This window comes from Clupea harengus, chromosome 7 (genome assembly GCF_900700415.2).
Source record: "Clupea harengus chromosome 7, Ch_v2.0.2, whole genome shotgun sequence".
In the NCBI taxonomy this organism is placed as follows: Eukaryota; Metazoa; Chordata; class Actinopteri; order Clupeiformes; family Clupeidae; genus Clupea; species Clupea harengus.
This window is the reverse complement of record NC_045158.1, coordinates 9,305,494-9,322,335: the sequence shown is the minus strand read 5'-3', so window position 1 is coordinate 9,322,335 and position 16,842 is coordinate 9,305,494.

Here is a 16,842-nt window from a genome sequence, read left to right as displayed (position 1 = left end):
AATGGCGTGCAGGATCAACATGCTCACCGCTGAACCCGACGCGAGGCGGATCAGCATCTTCACACATCCTGGCTAGTGGCCCATGGATATACTCTTCTGTGTGGATGAGAGGCTGCTGTGAGGGGAGAGGATGTGGAGTAGTGTTGTTCTGATGCAGATACGACTCAGCTTTGATGTGTTCAGCCACATATCGCTTTGTGCGTTCTGAAGCCACCAATGGGACAGAGTCCATGTTTAGCCCACACCTGTCTCCCTCACTATTCTCATCAGTAGCAGCCTCAAGTGCATCCGCTTCAGCAATGGCTGCAGCTGCCTCTCTTTTATGCCTAAGCAATTCCAACTTCAATTTCAATTTAGCCTCTTCTTCAAAGTAGAGCAGACGTGCCTTTGCTGCTTCGGCTCTTGCTCTAGCTTGGACTGCCGCAGACCTTATGGATGATGCGCTGGATCTCACTGAGCACTGAGCTTCCGAGCGTGTATTTAAAGATGTGCGTCCACTGGTTGCCCTTGGCGACGACATGGCGGTTAGCTGTTAGCTTGCGTTATCTTGCCTGTTGAAAGCTCGTTGTTTACTGTGCCGTCTTCGGTAAGCTCTACGCTGACAGCCAGCTAAACTCTTCCTACAAATCACGACTCTGAAGATGTACGTAGTCCACAGGTTTAATGATAATAGATAGGAAGTGTAAACTGAAATTTACAAAAGACATAGACAAATAAATTCTAGCATAAACATATAGTCATTGCATACAGTTACGATAGGTTAAATAAACATATATTGTATCTCACAAAATTCACAACAAAGGATAAAACATACCAACGATGCCTTGTTAAGGTCCAGATGTATGCAGGTTAGCTGTAGATAACACGAACATTAAATAATACGCTTGAATTGGCTGAACTGATTAGTTCGTTTGTCTTATTTATAGTTATAAACGGGTCACGCGAATTGACAGTTAAGGCTTGATTTGTAAAATGACAACTTGAAATAAAAACACTTATTGAAATGCACGAACCATAACGGAAACACAATAGAATGTTAAACATTGTGACAAAACATCTATTCTCTCACCTCCCAACCAGACACATCGTAACAAAACAGTTCCACTCAGCCATGCTTTCACACAATCCCAGTCCACACTCTTTCCACAAATGGTTACAGTACATCTTACCAGTCTTTCTTCATTCTTCATAATTATAACAACTCCCCAGGTCGATTCTATACAAAAACCGGAATGCCTCTTTTGTCTGAAACAAGAAAATAAGTATGACGAGGTTGAATGCCCTTCTGAAGTCATTTTTTAAATACCAACAAATCCATGGACTTGGAGGTCAAACATTTACTTTTGTAAGAATGTTCCACTCAGCCATCCTTTCACACAAGACACTCACAGTCCAGGCTTTTTTCATCCATGGTTCCCTGACTGTGGAACAAGCTACCTATTGCTATGAGAGCTGGGGTGTCCCTCTCTACAAGAATCCGCCTGCCCCCTTACCTTCCCTCCAAATCGTACCTCACCTGGAGATGATTTGGATGAAAGTGTCTGCCAAATGGATAAATGTAAATGTTAATGCTTATAGTTCTTTGGTGTGAAGGTGTGCTGGCAATTAAATGGATAATTGATTAAGTAAATGAATGAGGTGATTTCTATTAAATGTGTTGCTATACAGCCAAACTTAGGAATGGACACAGGCCGAGACCATGACTTACTTGAGACCTTCAGTTACATAATTGAAACAAGAGGAACATACTTAAAATGACTTTCTCCAAAATCTCCAAGCAAATGTAGGTAAAGCATGTCTGAAAGGCAACATCCCTGTTAGTGGAATGAGAACCCAGACATATAACAAAGTGAGGTATTCCTTCAGACAGATAAGAACTGTGGTATTCCTACATCATTAAACTGATGAGTTCCCTGCTAAATAATTAAGATCTTGGCCCTCATTGTGAAATGTTTTGTCAAAGAGGTCAGTTTTGTTTTTTGTTGGACAGTTTTTGAAATTAATGTAAATTGTTAATTGTTAAACAATGTTAATTTACACACTAATTACACAAATTAGCTGTATGCATAGTATGTAGGCTCAGAATCTCAATATGTACAGTACAATATTTGCTCTCTCTCTCTCTCTGTATGTGAAGTTAAAACTCAAATAAGCTTTAATGAAGGTACATCTGTCTGTCAAGGGCAAAGCCTAAAGCCTATGCAACAATATTTATTGAGTATATTCAGTATAAGTCTGTTGTGCACTGAATGAGAAGGTACTCCTGCATTCTCATGTCTGTCACTTGCCAAAATATTCCTTACTCTTTTGGCAAACTCTTTTTGTGACTACCTGTTTCCACAAGTATGTGGTCTCTCAGCATGGGCTTAGTCAATATCTTCCTCTGCTTTGTATCTTTGACTAACACAATATACTTTGCACTTCAATCTTCTCTTTAAAGGGCCAGGTAACCGTTTTCTTTCTGGTCCTTTGCTGATTTCAGCTATCCAAATATTATGTTCTATTTCTGAAGTAGGCCTAAATAAATGTGAAGTGTGAATAAATGTGAAATATTTTCGACCAAGATCATACACGTTGCACTTTAATATTTATTTTGCTGATTCCAGCTCTCTAAAGTTCCAAATATTATTTTCCCCTTTTAAAGTATGCCTACCTAAAAAGGTGAGACAATTCTATTTCATGCCTTTAGATCAGTATCTATATGCCGTCCCCTGAAATGTCAAGTGTTCGAATTTAGACCCATGACTCAAATACAGATACAAAAATATCCCCCTGAAAATATTTCAGTTGGTTCGACATTATAACACTGAGTTACCACCTGACTGCAACAGCAGTGTCTGGTTTCAATCAGGAAGCAAATATTTTGAAACATTAACGTGAAGCAAGTAACAGGCTATCATAAAGCTCATGAAAATGTAACTGAAATACATATTTGCTATGCTACATTGCTTAGACTGATGTAGAAAATGTATCGGCAGCTCAATGTATTTTAATTGTAGGCTATATTATAATATGGTGGACTATGGTGGGAAGACCCATGTGTGGAGAATTTGTTCACCCTCTTGTGGCAATATCATGAACTGACATGGACCATCATTAAGGAATATCTTGTCTTTGGCTATATACTGATCATACATGTCCAATGAGAGAAAAAAGCGCATGTAAAGTCACAGTTGAGAGAAATTATAGTGACGACCTATTGGTTGCAACATCTTTTGCATGTAGGCTATTTAAGAGTCAGTGCTGACAAGTTTCATGATGTAGCTATCTGTACAACTAAAGCAATTGAATCGCGTACACCACTCATAGACTAAAAGCAGCCAAACAACAAACTCTATTTTAAAGGTGAGCGTTTATATGACACCAAGCACACAAAGCCTACCCGACAACCACCCCTCCCGATAAGCAGCCTTATATGCTAATTGATTTAGACCAAAACGTCCCAAGCGCATGGATTCATAAAAAAGTAATCTCGTACTTTAAATACAAGAAAGGTGTACATATGTTTTACCAGGAATGTGTTGAATATCAATATTACGCTAAAGTCGGCGCTGCAGACAGGTCCAAGTCATAAGTGCCACGAGAACAATACAATAATTAGCGACTAGAACTGACAATAACGACCACAAATAAATGTGTCCAATGAATGAACTCGAGGTCCACAAATTCCATACAGATGTTGTCCAAGCTAAACAAAACTTACCCTCAATTATAAACGTAGCAGTCAGGCTAAGTATTATGTGCAAAACTATCAAAATAAAAAAGTGCCTAAATTCAAGTCCAGAAGAAGATTTGGGCTCATTCTGCGTTTCTTCTTGACTGAATTCGTGGAGTCGATCGCCCGTGTCATCCAATGGACAGTTGATTTTTCTATCTGCCCTCCTCAGATTCTCCCCCTCTCCAAGTGTTTTGCGTCACACCGGACCATGCGCTACCTTTAGCCCCCTGCACCCTAGCAATTTCCTCAGAAAACCGCAAAACATGCATATGAATCTACTACTCACTATTCACCCACATAAGCTACTTCAGAGACTTGTCGGCGCTTCTTCTCAAGTCAAGTCGACCAACGCTGTGATGAAAGATAGACATTTCTCCTGTGATGTTCAGCTCTCTACTCCTGAATGCATTTTGCGTGCATTCTGAGTAAGCTTCAAAGTCAATCTTGCATCATTGCAAAATTCACATCCACGTAATTACTCAATTACAAACATAATCCCCCCAGCCCCAGGAAAGACAAACGAAACAACACATAGTTGAATCACAGATATATAGCAAAAGTTTTCCCTTGGTGTGTCCTTTTGACATAGACTTAGTACTTTACTTTTCGGAATACTTTAATCCCAGCCATATACCTTGGATGACTTTAAGGCTTTGAATTCCATCGCTGTCTCTTTGACAGAGGATGTAACCATGCTGTTGAACCAAGTGTATGGAGGACCAAACCTGCCATATTTATAAATGAATGAATTAATAAATAAATGTCCACTTCCATGCATTTAGACAGAAATAAATGAATAAATGTATTAATTAACGCACAATTGTCAATCAATAGTTACTTATAATTTACATTTATGTATGTATTTATGTATTCATTTATTTATTCATTCATTCATTCATTTATTTATTCATTCATTCATTCATTCATTCATTCATTCGTGCATTTATTTATTCATTCATTCATTCATTGTTCCCAATATGATAATGAGAGGAGGCCAGTAGGCGTGGAAACTGACGTTCAGACATTTTGCAATCAATCCAGAGCCTTAGATTCAATCTAGCTAACTAGTGCAAGCACTTCCGCATTTTTCCGTAAGATCTGCATATAATATTTCAAGCTAGCTAATAACCTATAAAGATTCTTTATTATTGTTATTTATTCAGTCTAGGGCGAGAGACTGTGGAGAGGTATCTATCTAGCTAGCTAGGTTGGTGACAATCTAGAGAACAGTACAGTAACGTAGCAGTGTGGAGCAAGATAGCTGCTAGTGACGTTATTGTTCAAGGGATGTGTGTGCGTGTTGCTGAAAGTATTTCACAGTCACTATAGCGATAACTTGCTTGTAAAATGATGATCCTGATGTAATGCTATGGCTTTGTATCAGATCGCCAGGTTATTGCTCTCAGGTTGTGCCTTATGCATACCTTGGGATACTCAGGAGTAGGTTGCCCATTCACAAAATGCTACAAAGATTTAAATAAAAAAAGTTCATAATGGCCTTTTGGGACGTTTTGTTCAACATTGATACAGTATGTCAAGCTCCTGGCAACTAGCTGGCGTTTGCTATCGCTAGCTAGGATAGCTCAATGCGCAATTTTACAGAATTTTGACGGTAACATTAACATTTTGATTTTAACATTAACACATTTGTTGGAGAGACTAGTTATGTACTTCTGATGGTAATAATACTAGTTGCCATGAACCATAACTGTTTGGGGATGTTCTCTCAACTAGATAGTAAGTCATCATACCTAGCGATAGCGCAGTTCGCCAGATAGATAGCTAGCTAACTGCAAGCAGCTTAATTTATTTTGGAGCAGACATATGTGTATTTTGCGATATATTGAGTTGGGAGTGGGGTCTCCCACACTGTTTAATCCACAGCTGGCACCTTTCCTCCTGTGTTTTGGGCTTTGGAAATGCGAGAAAAAAACAACGTGTCCCTCTAATCTCGCAGGGTACCTTGTGTCAGATCTACAAGTCCCGTAGGCACACTGTTTCACCATGCTGCTCAGACCTTAAAGTTGTCGGACATTCTTCTCTCAGTAGCGGTTGCTAAGGTATGATTGGATATACATTTTCATTTTCAACGAGATCGGCCAGCCTGGCCAAGTCTCTGGCAATTGCCCTTTTTCCATGACAGCAAGGTAAGGCTAACCTAATCGAATACAACCCGTTGAAAACGATTAGCCAATGGTGTGTCAAGTACCGCCTACCTACTTTTGATTGACACATCTCATTAACATATTGAGATGAAGAAATACAGGAATGAATGAATAAATAAATGAATGAATGAATGAATGAATAAATAAATAAATGAATACAGAAATAAATGAATGAATACAGAAATAAATGAATGAATGAATAAATAAATAAAAACAGAAATAAATACATACATAAATGTAAATTATAAGTAACTATTGATTGACAATTGTGAATTAATTAATACATGTATTCATTTATTTCTGTCTAAATGCATGGATGTGGACATTTATTTATTCATTCATTCATTTGTAAATATGGCAGGTTTGGTCCTCCATACAAGTGTAACAGATACGAGATATCCATATATTGTTTTCCTCTTTATCTGTTAAACTAATGTCCTATACGTGTAGTCACTAGCCAATCAGCAGGTTGGAATGCAGGTGAGACTAAACAGGAAGTAGTCTGAGACCGGTGAACGTGGAGAACGTGAGTGCAGCTGCCTGACTCTGCAGAATTAGAAGAGGGAACCATAAAGTTTAATACACATTATAGTTTTAAATAAGCGACACAAAGTGATTGCCTTTTTGCCTTTGGCGTGTGTAGCCGTTAATAAGTTAGCGAGGCGCAGTGCACCGGCCAGAGGAAGAAGTTAGAATCGCGGTTGGTGTTCGCTGTTCCTTTGATCCGTGCCGCCGCTGAGGTCGACAGTTCCCTGCCATCCAAAGACTGCTCCAGAGCTCCAGCGACCGAGTGCAAACTAAAGGGAAGGTTTGAGGTGAAGTAACCTGACTTTGTGTTATTTAACAGCAAGCTATAGTGGAGAGAAACCATTGTGTTACTCGCGAATGCTACGGAGAGAGATAACTGCCTGGACGGAAACTTTTGTAAATTGATTTGAGCTTTGTTACATGCTAGGACCAGGACATTTTTGCCTAGCCTATTTGATTTGATACTTTGCCGTTTTTCCTGAACGAGAATTGAGTATTTTGCTCTGGACTGAATCATAGGACTGTTCAAAGGACACTTCCACTTGGAACCTAATATTTTTATGATTGTGTAAACTGAATCCATTTTGTTTAAAGCAACTATTGGTGAGAGGACACTGGCCAGTGACATTTATTGTCTATGTATTTAGTGACTGCTGTTAATTTGTTGTGAAGTTACATTGTTTAAATTCTATATAAGTTCTTTTCAATATATTGCAACTGTGAATGAAAGGGGTTAATTCAAGTTTATTTAGATTAATATGATCTCCTATCTGAATGCTCAGGTTTAGTATGTTGGCCAACATTAGTGGTAACATGTTTGAACTACTACTGTGAAGGGTGAACTGTGAAGGGTGGTTTTGAGTAACCAGCAATATTTCCATGTACCTTGTATTTGTTTTAATATTTCAATTGATTTAGTATAATAAATAACCACTCATTTTCAACTGTTTAACTATTGCTTATACGGTGAAGTTCTTGGATCTTCTCTGAAGTAGGGGCGTCTCATCCTCTGCCAGTAGAGTATGGTAGTTAGGGGAAACACAGGGCAAGTTGCACATACAGACACTTATGCTTGTATTCTGTCCTTTAGGTTATCATCGTGACATGTACAAATCCTGAAGCCTAAACTATTATATTCGTTTTACTTAGGGCAGGTTAGGCTTGAGACTAGTAGGCCTGGGGGTTAGGGACTCAGATCCTTTTATCTCCAGCCTTTCAGGGAAGTGTTAATTACCCCTACTAAGCGGACGTAGGTCCCGTTCGCTACATTTGGCGTCACGAACAGGATTCATTCCTTGTAGCTTTGTAGTTTATGCCCCGTCATGGCCGAAATGGAAGAGATAAGGAAGCAATTTGAGGCTCTTCAGCAAACAGTTGCAGATCAGGCGGCTAGGCTGGGGGAACAAGAGGCAGTTCTTCATCAGGCCAGACAAGATCAGAGGGAGGCCCTGTCAATGGCGAAGACCGTTATCGAGCAGCAGGCCAAGACCCCCGCATCCTTGTATATTCCAAGAGAGAGAAAATTTTCTGATTTTACTGGTTACCCAGTCCAAGGTGAACCATGCGTTGAGGAATGGATAGCGTCCATTAAATCTTGTTTTAAGATTGCCAGAATCCCAGAAGAGGATAAAATCGAGTTGCTCAGACAGCACCTCAAGGGTGAAGCAAAGTTGACTGTTAGGTTTCTGTTAAGTGAAGAAAACACTGATGTTACAAAAGTCTTTGATGTTCTGGAGAAAAAATATGGCGACAAAGTCCCTGGTGGTACTCGCCTTAGAGAGTTTTATGATAGGAAACAAGGGCCAGGTGAAAAGATACGTGCATATGCTTATGATCTTCAGGAAAAACTGTGTAAGCTGAAACGACGAGACCCAGGGCGAGTACAAGATTCCGACAAAATGCTGAAAGAACAATTCGTGCTTGGGCTAAGAGATGACTTCCTACGGCGTGAAACGAAGAGACAGGAGAAAGCGCAACCAGCGCTGGCCTTCCTTGACCTGATGCATTCGGCTATCACGTGGTCTGAAGAAGAAGAAGACCCTGCAGGTACAGCCAGGGGCACAGTGCGAGGAGCGGTTCATACAACAGCTGCTGAAGAAGCATCTTCTCCACTGACCATGAAATTACTCCATGAAGCTATTCAAAGTCTTGCTGCCCGCCAGGAGGAGCTCTTCAAAGCAGTTCATGGCAGGGGGCAGGCTGCAATGCCTGCTAGACCACCTCTAAGAGACAGAGAAGGACGACTCATTTGCTATACCTGCAATCAACCTGGTCACACGAGCCGCATGTGTCGACAAGGTAATCAAGCAGAGCACAGGGTGAGGATGGCAGCCGTTGCCACCACAGAGGGAAGCCAAGCCGAGAGCAACACACAGAGCCCTAGTGGTTCGGCTTCAGCTAGCATTAGAGCAGTCACCCAGGCAAAAGAGAGAGACTCGGCATCTCCCAGCAGTGCGTTTGGGGAGTGCTTCACAATTGATGTTTTAATAGATGGTGTAAAGACCAGCTGCCTTTTAGACACGGGTTCCGAGGTCACTACCATTCACGAAAGCTTTTTCAGGGGAACGAATGCTGTCTGTCGCCAGCTAAATGGGTTCGCCTAACGGCTGCTAATGGCATTGAAATTCCAGTTGTTGGGTGTCTGGAGGCAGATATTGAGTGCATGGGCAAGCTGTTGAAGGGCCGGTGTGTTTTTGTGCTGAAGGACCGTTGCAGTGGCCCTAAAGAAAGGAAAGTAGTCCCTGGTATTCTAGGGATGAATGTGATCGGAGAACTCAAGGGCTTTCTGATCGATTTCAAGGGTATTAAGAAGCTGGGCCGAGGTACGCCACAGCCAGGTCAGGCTAGCCTTAACCGTGTGCTGGCCACCATTGAAGAAGAGGAACGGTGTGTGGGCCCAAATGGACGGATAGGGTTCGTGAGAGTTGCAGGGAAGCAAGCTGTCACCATCCCCCCGTTCAGCGAAAAAGTAATTGAAGGTCGCTGTAGGATACCCCCCAGGGTAACATGTAAGGTGCTGGTTGAGGCATCTGCCAGTACAAGTCTCCCCCGCGGTCTACTAGTGGCGAATGTTCTGGCCCAGGCTACTGAGGGGAAGGTCCCAGTGCCCATACTCAACTCTAGTGAGAAGGCCATCACATTGTTCCCAAGATACAGAGTGGCAGAGCTGAGTAAACCAGATGCAATCGTACCAAGGGAAGTAGTGTCTGTGGAGGAGGTGAATGAAGGAGTGTATGTGAGGAAGGTCAGCCGTGGAGAGGTAAAGTCAGTAGAGGCGGATGAACCACTGTCCGTTCTGGTACAGGCCAATCTCCAGGGTCTGACACCACCTCAGGTGCAGAAGTTAGACAACCTTCTTAAGAAACACCGGGATGTGTTATCAGAGCATAACAGTGATTTTGGACACACCACCACAGTGACCCACCGTATTCAGACTGGGGATGCAAGGCCAATTAAGCAAAGGCATCGGCGTATACCCCCACACATATTTCAAGAGTTTAAGAAACACGTGCAAGACTTGGTTGCACAGGGAGTACTCAAAGAAAGCTGCAGCCCGTGGGCCTCCCCTGCTGTAATTGTCATTGAGAGACCAATCTGTACGGTTCTGTTGCGATTACCGTAAGTTAAACAGTGTCACATTGAAGGACGCCTACCCTCTCCCAAGGGTAGAGGAGTCGCTGGATGCCCTCGGAAAGTGTTAGGGATTTATTTCACCCTTTTTAGGACTGTAATTAACCTCAGAATTAAGACACATAACCAAGAATATAATAAATAATTGACTTTTACTCTGGCAAAGAGGAGTGAATGGCTCTCGACCGCTCATCAACATACACTCACACAATAGGAGCGCAGTGGTTTCAGAACGCTGTTCAAACCATCACTGCCTTCTCTGGTAAAAAGAAACAGACTTTATGCAAAGACAATGTCCACAGTTCATGCAGGAAAACACTCCCATCTTGTACCATCCCGTCCTCTGGTTCCAAGAGATAAGAATGTTTACCTAAGACCCCCAAACCCAGACTTTAACACAACAGTCCAGAATGAGTTCACATAAACACATGGTCTCCTAATTCAGTCCTACCCTAAACATCAAATGACAGGTCTGAGTTTAACATCTCTGTTCTCACAGATAGAATTCCTCTCATCAGAACAAAGGAACCTCTGAGACTAATATCAAACTACAAACACATCATGATAATAATTATATAGCATATTTCTTTTACAGAAAGGCAAAGCTCTTCTCGTCCTTAGATTTGACAGTAGGCTATTTTCAGGTGGCAGTTCATGCAGATGATCAGGAGAAAACGGCTGTTACCACCCCGTTTGGCTTATATCAGTGGACTAGAATGCCATTTGGTTTGTGCAATGCCCCTGCTACCTTTCAGAGGCTAATGGAGGTAGTCCTAGGCGATCTGGCATTTGTAGTTTTACTTATATACCTGGACGATGTCCTAGTCTTCTCCAGTGACTTTGACAGCCACTGTGAAAAACTGGATCTGGTGTTCAGTCGTCTTAAGGAACATGGGCTTAAGCTTAAGCCGAGCAAGTGCTTCTTGCTTAAGTCAGAGGTCAGATTCTTGGGCCATATTGTTTCTGCGGAGGGTGTTCGAGTGGACATGGAAAAAGTCAAAGCACTCCAGGATTGGCGTACTACAGGCGTTTTGTTCCGAACTTTGCCCAGTTAGCAAAGCCGATACATTCCCTAATGGGAAAGAGTAAGAAAGAGAGTGGAGGCCAGTCTGTTCCTTTTGTTTGGAGAGTGTCAAGAGGCCTTTGATAGGTTAAGGGAACACCTTATGTCATCTCCGGTACTTGCGTATCCTGACTTTTCACTTCCCTTCACCCTCACAACTGATGGGAGCCTTCTTGGATTGGGGGCAGTGCTCAGCCAGCGGCAAGAGGGGGTAGAGCGTGTTGTCGCGTTTGCTAGTCGAGGCCTCCGGGGTTCTGAGCGAAATGACAAAAATGATAGTGCATTTAAACTTGAGTTATTAGTCCTTAAATGGGGCGTAACAGAAAAATTCCGGGATTTCTTAATGTACTCTAGATTCGTTGTAGTGACTGATCATAACCCTCTGCGCTATCTGGAGACCGCTAACCTCGGGGCGGTGGAGCAGAGGTGGGTTGCCCAGTTGGCAGAGTATGATGCATTATAAGCCGGGGAGGGAGAACACAAATGCAGACGTGCTGTCTCGGCTCCCTCGTACACAAGAGCCCGAGGTCAGCGACACTGAGAAGGACTTCTTGATCATTCAGGCAGACAAAGTGCGTGCCTGTCTATGGCCTGGACAGGAAGCAAATGCAAGAAAGCCTGGTGTGCATGTAGCCTCCCAAGATGCTGTTACAGCAAAAGTCTCTGGGCATAGCTGGGAGGAGCTTCAGCAACTTCAGTCAGATGATCCTGTCGTGGGTCCTATAGCAAGGGCAGCAAAATGTAATGCTCGGCCCAATAAGAACCAGTTACATGAAATGCCCCCCGATCTTAAAAGATTGGCTTCGCAATGGGATCGGCTGAAGGTCCGTCATGGTGTTCTATTTCGTTGCATTTGTGACCCCAGGGACGGAGAAGAGGTGCATCAGCTGGTGTTACCAGAGTCTCTGAGGAAACATGTGTTCAGTATGGAGCATGAGCACGGCGGTCATTTCAGCCAAAAGGGTACGCTTGCACAGATGACTCGAAGTTTTTACTGGCCCTCAATGAGCAGAGATGTACAGGAATGGGTGAAGCAGTGTAAGCGTTGTGCACTGGCCAAAGATGTATTTGCAGCTATTCGAGCCCCATTGACATGCACTAATGTGACAACACCTCTAGAGGTGTTGGCCATGGATTACACCCGATTAGAGATGTCTGTGGGAGGCTACGAGAATGTTTTAGTGCTAACTGACATGTTCACGCGTTTCACAATTGCTGTACCCACTAAAGACCAGACCGCGAAAACTACAGGCAGGGCCATTGTCAGGCACTGGTTTGTGTATTATGGCTGCCCATCTAGGCTTCACTCAGACCAGGGGCGCAGCTTTGAGGCTAGTGTCATCAAAGAACTCTGTCGTATCTACGGCATCTCTAAGAGTCGTACAAGCCCATATCACCCTCAGGGCAACGCTCAATGCGAGCGATTCAATAGAATGATGCACGATATGCTAAGAACTTTGACGCCAGAGAGGAAACGCAATTGGAAGGAGTATCTTCCTGAGCTTGTGATGGCTTATAACAGTCATGTTCACTCATCAACTGGATACTCGCCGTTTTATCTCCTCTTTGGTAGAGACGCACGACTGCCTCAGGATATTCTGGGGGGAAGAGACCTGGAGCACAGTGACATTGACAACCTCGATGATTGGGTTCTCGACCACCACGAGAGGCTGAAAGTGGCAGCGGAGGCAGCTAGGGATGCCGCCCAAGATGCCTCACGGCGACGCAAACGGCTCTACGACCGGAAGTCACGCGCTGCACTTGTCAGGCCGGGTGATCGGGTACTGCTGAGGAATCATCGAACAAGGGGAAGGAACAAGATTCAAGACAAGTGGGAGTCAGGGCCGTATCTAGTTGTCAAGCAGAATCACCCTGACCTACCAGTGTTCACAGTCAGGCCAGAAACTGGGGGGCCGTCAAAAGTAGTGCATCGAAATCAGGTGAAACATTGCACTTTCCAGACACCAGTTAGAGAAGCAGTTGCTCCCATGCACGAGAGAGCTACATCCGGTTCAGACACTGATCCCGTAGGGTTAGTTTATATTCCTCAAGCCCTTCAGGATGCACCAACACCAGGCGAGTGTATGGGGGTGGTCAACAGGAGGGTTATAATTATGGAAGAGAGGGAGCCTCTAATGCTAGCTCTGGGGAGGGGTCCGTTATTGGGGATTTATCTGAGGATGCAGATAACTCCGAGTCAGATAATGAGCCTGTCAGGGAGAGACGCCCACAGAGAAGCACTAGGGGTCAGTTACCTGTGAGGTATCGTGATGTGTATGTTCTGAAGTGATCTCCTTTACTTTTGTTATGTTTCGTTTTGTTATGTAATTTTGTTTTATACTAACAAAGATCTAAAAAAAAAAATGATGAATGCATGTGTGCTGTAGAGGGATTTACAGTTATCCAGTGCAATACTTTGTATTTGTTCTGCTAATGCCTAAGCTCTTATTTTCTTACAGTGTCCCTGGTGCCTGTGGAGTCTCTGGTATAGCAGGGTTTGAAGGGGGGGAATGTAACAGATACGAGATATCCATATATTGTTTTCCTCTTTATCTGTTAAACTAATGTCCTATACGTGTAGTCACTAGCCAATCAGCAGGTTGGAATGCAGGTGAGACTAAACAGGAAGTAGTCTGAGACCGGTGAACGTGGAGAACGTGAGTGCAGCTGCCTGACTCTGCAGAATTAGAAGAGGGAACCATAAAGTTTAATACACATTATAGTTTTAAATAAGCGACACAAAGTGATTGCCTTTTTGCCTTTGGAGTGTGTAGCCGTTAATACGTTAGCGAGGCGCAGTGCACCGGCCAGAGGAAGAAGTTAGAATTGCGGTGGGTGTTCGCTGTTCCTTTGATCCTTGCCGCCGCTGAGGTCGACAGTTCCCTGCCATCCAGAGACTGCTCCAGAGCTCCAGCGACCGAGTGCAAACTAAAGGGAAGGTTTGAGGTGAAGTAACCTGACTTTGTGTTATTTAACAGCAAGCTATAGTAGAGAGAAACCATTGTGTTACTTGCGAATGCTACGGAGAGAGATAACTGCCTGGACGGAAACTTTTGTAAATTGATTTGAGCTTTGTTACATGCTAGGACCAGGACATTTTTGCCTAGCCTATTTGATTTGATACTTTGCCGTTTTTCCTGAACGAGAATTGAGTATTTTGCTCTGGACTGAATCATAGGACTGTTCAAAGGACACTTCCACTTGGAACCTAATATTTATATGATTGTGTAAACTGAAGCCATTTTGTTTAAAGCAACTATTGGTGAGAGGACACTGGCCAGTGACATTATTTGTCTATGTATTTAGTGACTGCTGTTAATTTGTTGTGAAGTTACATTGTTTAAATTCTATATAAGTTCTTTTCAATATATTGCAACTGTGAATGAAAGGGGTTAATTCAAGTTTATTTAGATTAATATGATATCCTATCTGAACGCTCAGGTTTAGTATGTTGGCCAACATTAGTGGTAACATGTTTGAACTACTACTGTGAAGGGTGAACTTTGAAGGGTGGTTTTGAGTAACCAGCAATATTTCCATGTACCTTGTATTTGTTTTAATATTTCAATTGATTTAGTATAATAAATAACCACTCATTTTCAACTGTTTAACTATTGCTTATACGGTGAAGTTCTTGGATCATCTCTGAAGTAGGGGCGTCTCATCCTCTGCCAGTAGAGTATGGTTGTTAGGGGAAACACAGGGTAAGTTGCACATACAGACACTTATGCTTGTATTCTGTCCTTTAGGTTATCACCGTGACATGTACAAATCCTGAAGCCTAAACTATTATATTCGTTTTACTTAGAGCAGGTTAGGCTTGAGACTAGTAGGCCTGGGGGTTAGGGACTCAGATCCTTTTATCTCCAGCCTTTCAGGGAAGTGTTAATTACCCCTACTAAGTGGACGTAGGTCCCGTTCGCTACACAAGTTCATCCATGATGAGGACTCATTTTACAGCAACAGATCCAAGGGCTTCAAGGCTAAATAGACTTAGTGATGACATGAAAGCAAAATATATGAAAATGAATTAAACTGGTTAACTAAAACTAGAGGAAGCATTCTTTAGAATTTCAAATGTTCTTAAATGTGAATAGCAACTATTCTGTGGTGTGGGCCATCCTATCTATGTTTTTTTCCCCCCAACTAACCTTTTGGATCCAAAACTCCTCTGTCAGAGATACACTGAATCATTTTCAAGTCTTCTCAATGATGGCTTTGTGCATACAGTCATTTCATCGCATAATCACCCAAACACACATGCATGTTTGCCAACCAAAGCTCTGACTGTTTCAACCTCTGACTAAAGGTGTTGTCTATAAATAACAGTTACAGGTTTATCCTTATAGGCATGAACAGCCATTATCGAGAGAGCCTTTGTTAGCACCCATCTATACTGCTCAGTGGGGCGCTCTTACACAGTGTGAAGTCTCTTCTTCACGAGAATGAAAGGCAAGGAGATTTCAAATGTACTCCCTGCTGAAAACACCTGGAATTGCAACTCAGTGTGTGTATGTTGTATGTGAGTGCAACATACTTTTCATTAAACCCAACGCTTTTCTGTTTTGAGATTACTGAGCCTGAGCTGCCAACAGTGGAGCTATCATTTTCTCTGCATGCAAGGTACCCAAAAGGGTGTGGGTTGAGACTAATTATTTGCTTCTGCATGCAGCGTGCTCCCTGTAGTGGTGGAAGGAACAATCCATTATCTGGGTGGAAGTCTATCAGTGTTTCAGTTGCTAGGATGAGATGCTGGCAAAGGGAGACCCTCCTGTCCAGAGAGCAAATGGATAAAAAACAACCTCTTTAGACAATTTCTTTTGAAATTTAATGCGAAGCATACCCACCCATGGTCCTTGCGGTTTGAGAGTGGAATTCTGCTTTTGCAATCAAAAAGTTATTTGAATCTGAATCTGAAAATGAAAATGTTATTCTACAGAGAACTGTCTGCATGCCACTTAAGGTTATTGCAATACGTGTTTACACTTTGTCCCCCACCTGACCACCGTGATAAATCATTTGCTCAAGGATACATCACTGTTGAGTGGCACAGAAAAACATATTCAACTCTCAATACAGAAGCAGCTTCTCCCATAACAACTTAATGTCTATTACTGTGTTTGTTGCTTGCTTTTAGACTTTATATTCCTTTATATTCCTTTCAACAGTAGCTTTGAAGAGGCAAAAATAAATATACTAACAAGAGATAATGAGACGCACCTGTTTAAGCAATGCTAATGGTAAAAAATAATACCAACACTAATACAATGTCTCTGTTGAAGAACCATGAAAGATCTACTAAGAACTCATTTGATGAGACATTTGCAGAATGCTTCAGAAAGCTTTAAAATTGTGTAGTTAGACCAATAATCAGCTTTGCTCAAATTTACATATGAATGTAAATGTCTTCAAACCATGAGAGGAACCCATGACTGTTTCAGGTGGACAAAAATGAGACATCTGTAAGGCTGCTCCTTCCATTATAAGTGAAGACCCATTTTTGGACTCTGTTACACTTGGCTCATGAGCACATAGGGAACCAGACATGAGGCAAGCACCTGGCTGACCCTTGTAAGAAGAGCTCTAGCCGATGGAGAATGGGGTGACGAGACTTAATAACATGCATTAAAGGACTGAGAACATTTGCCTGGTGTTAGGGAAAGTGATATGAGACAGAGAGAGAGACACGAACCAGGGTGACTCATTGCTCAGATCTCAGTCAGGTGAATGTGAAGGAG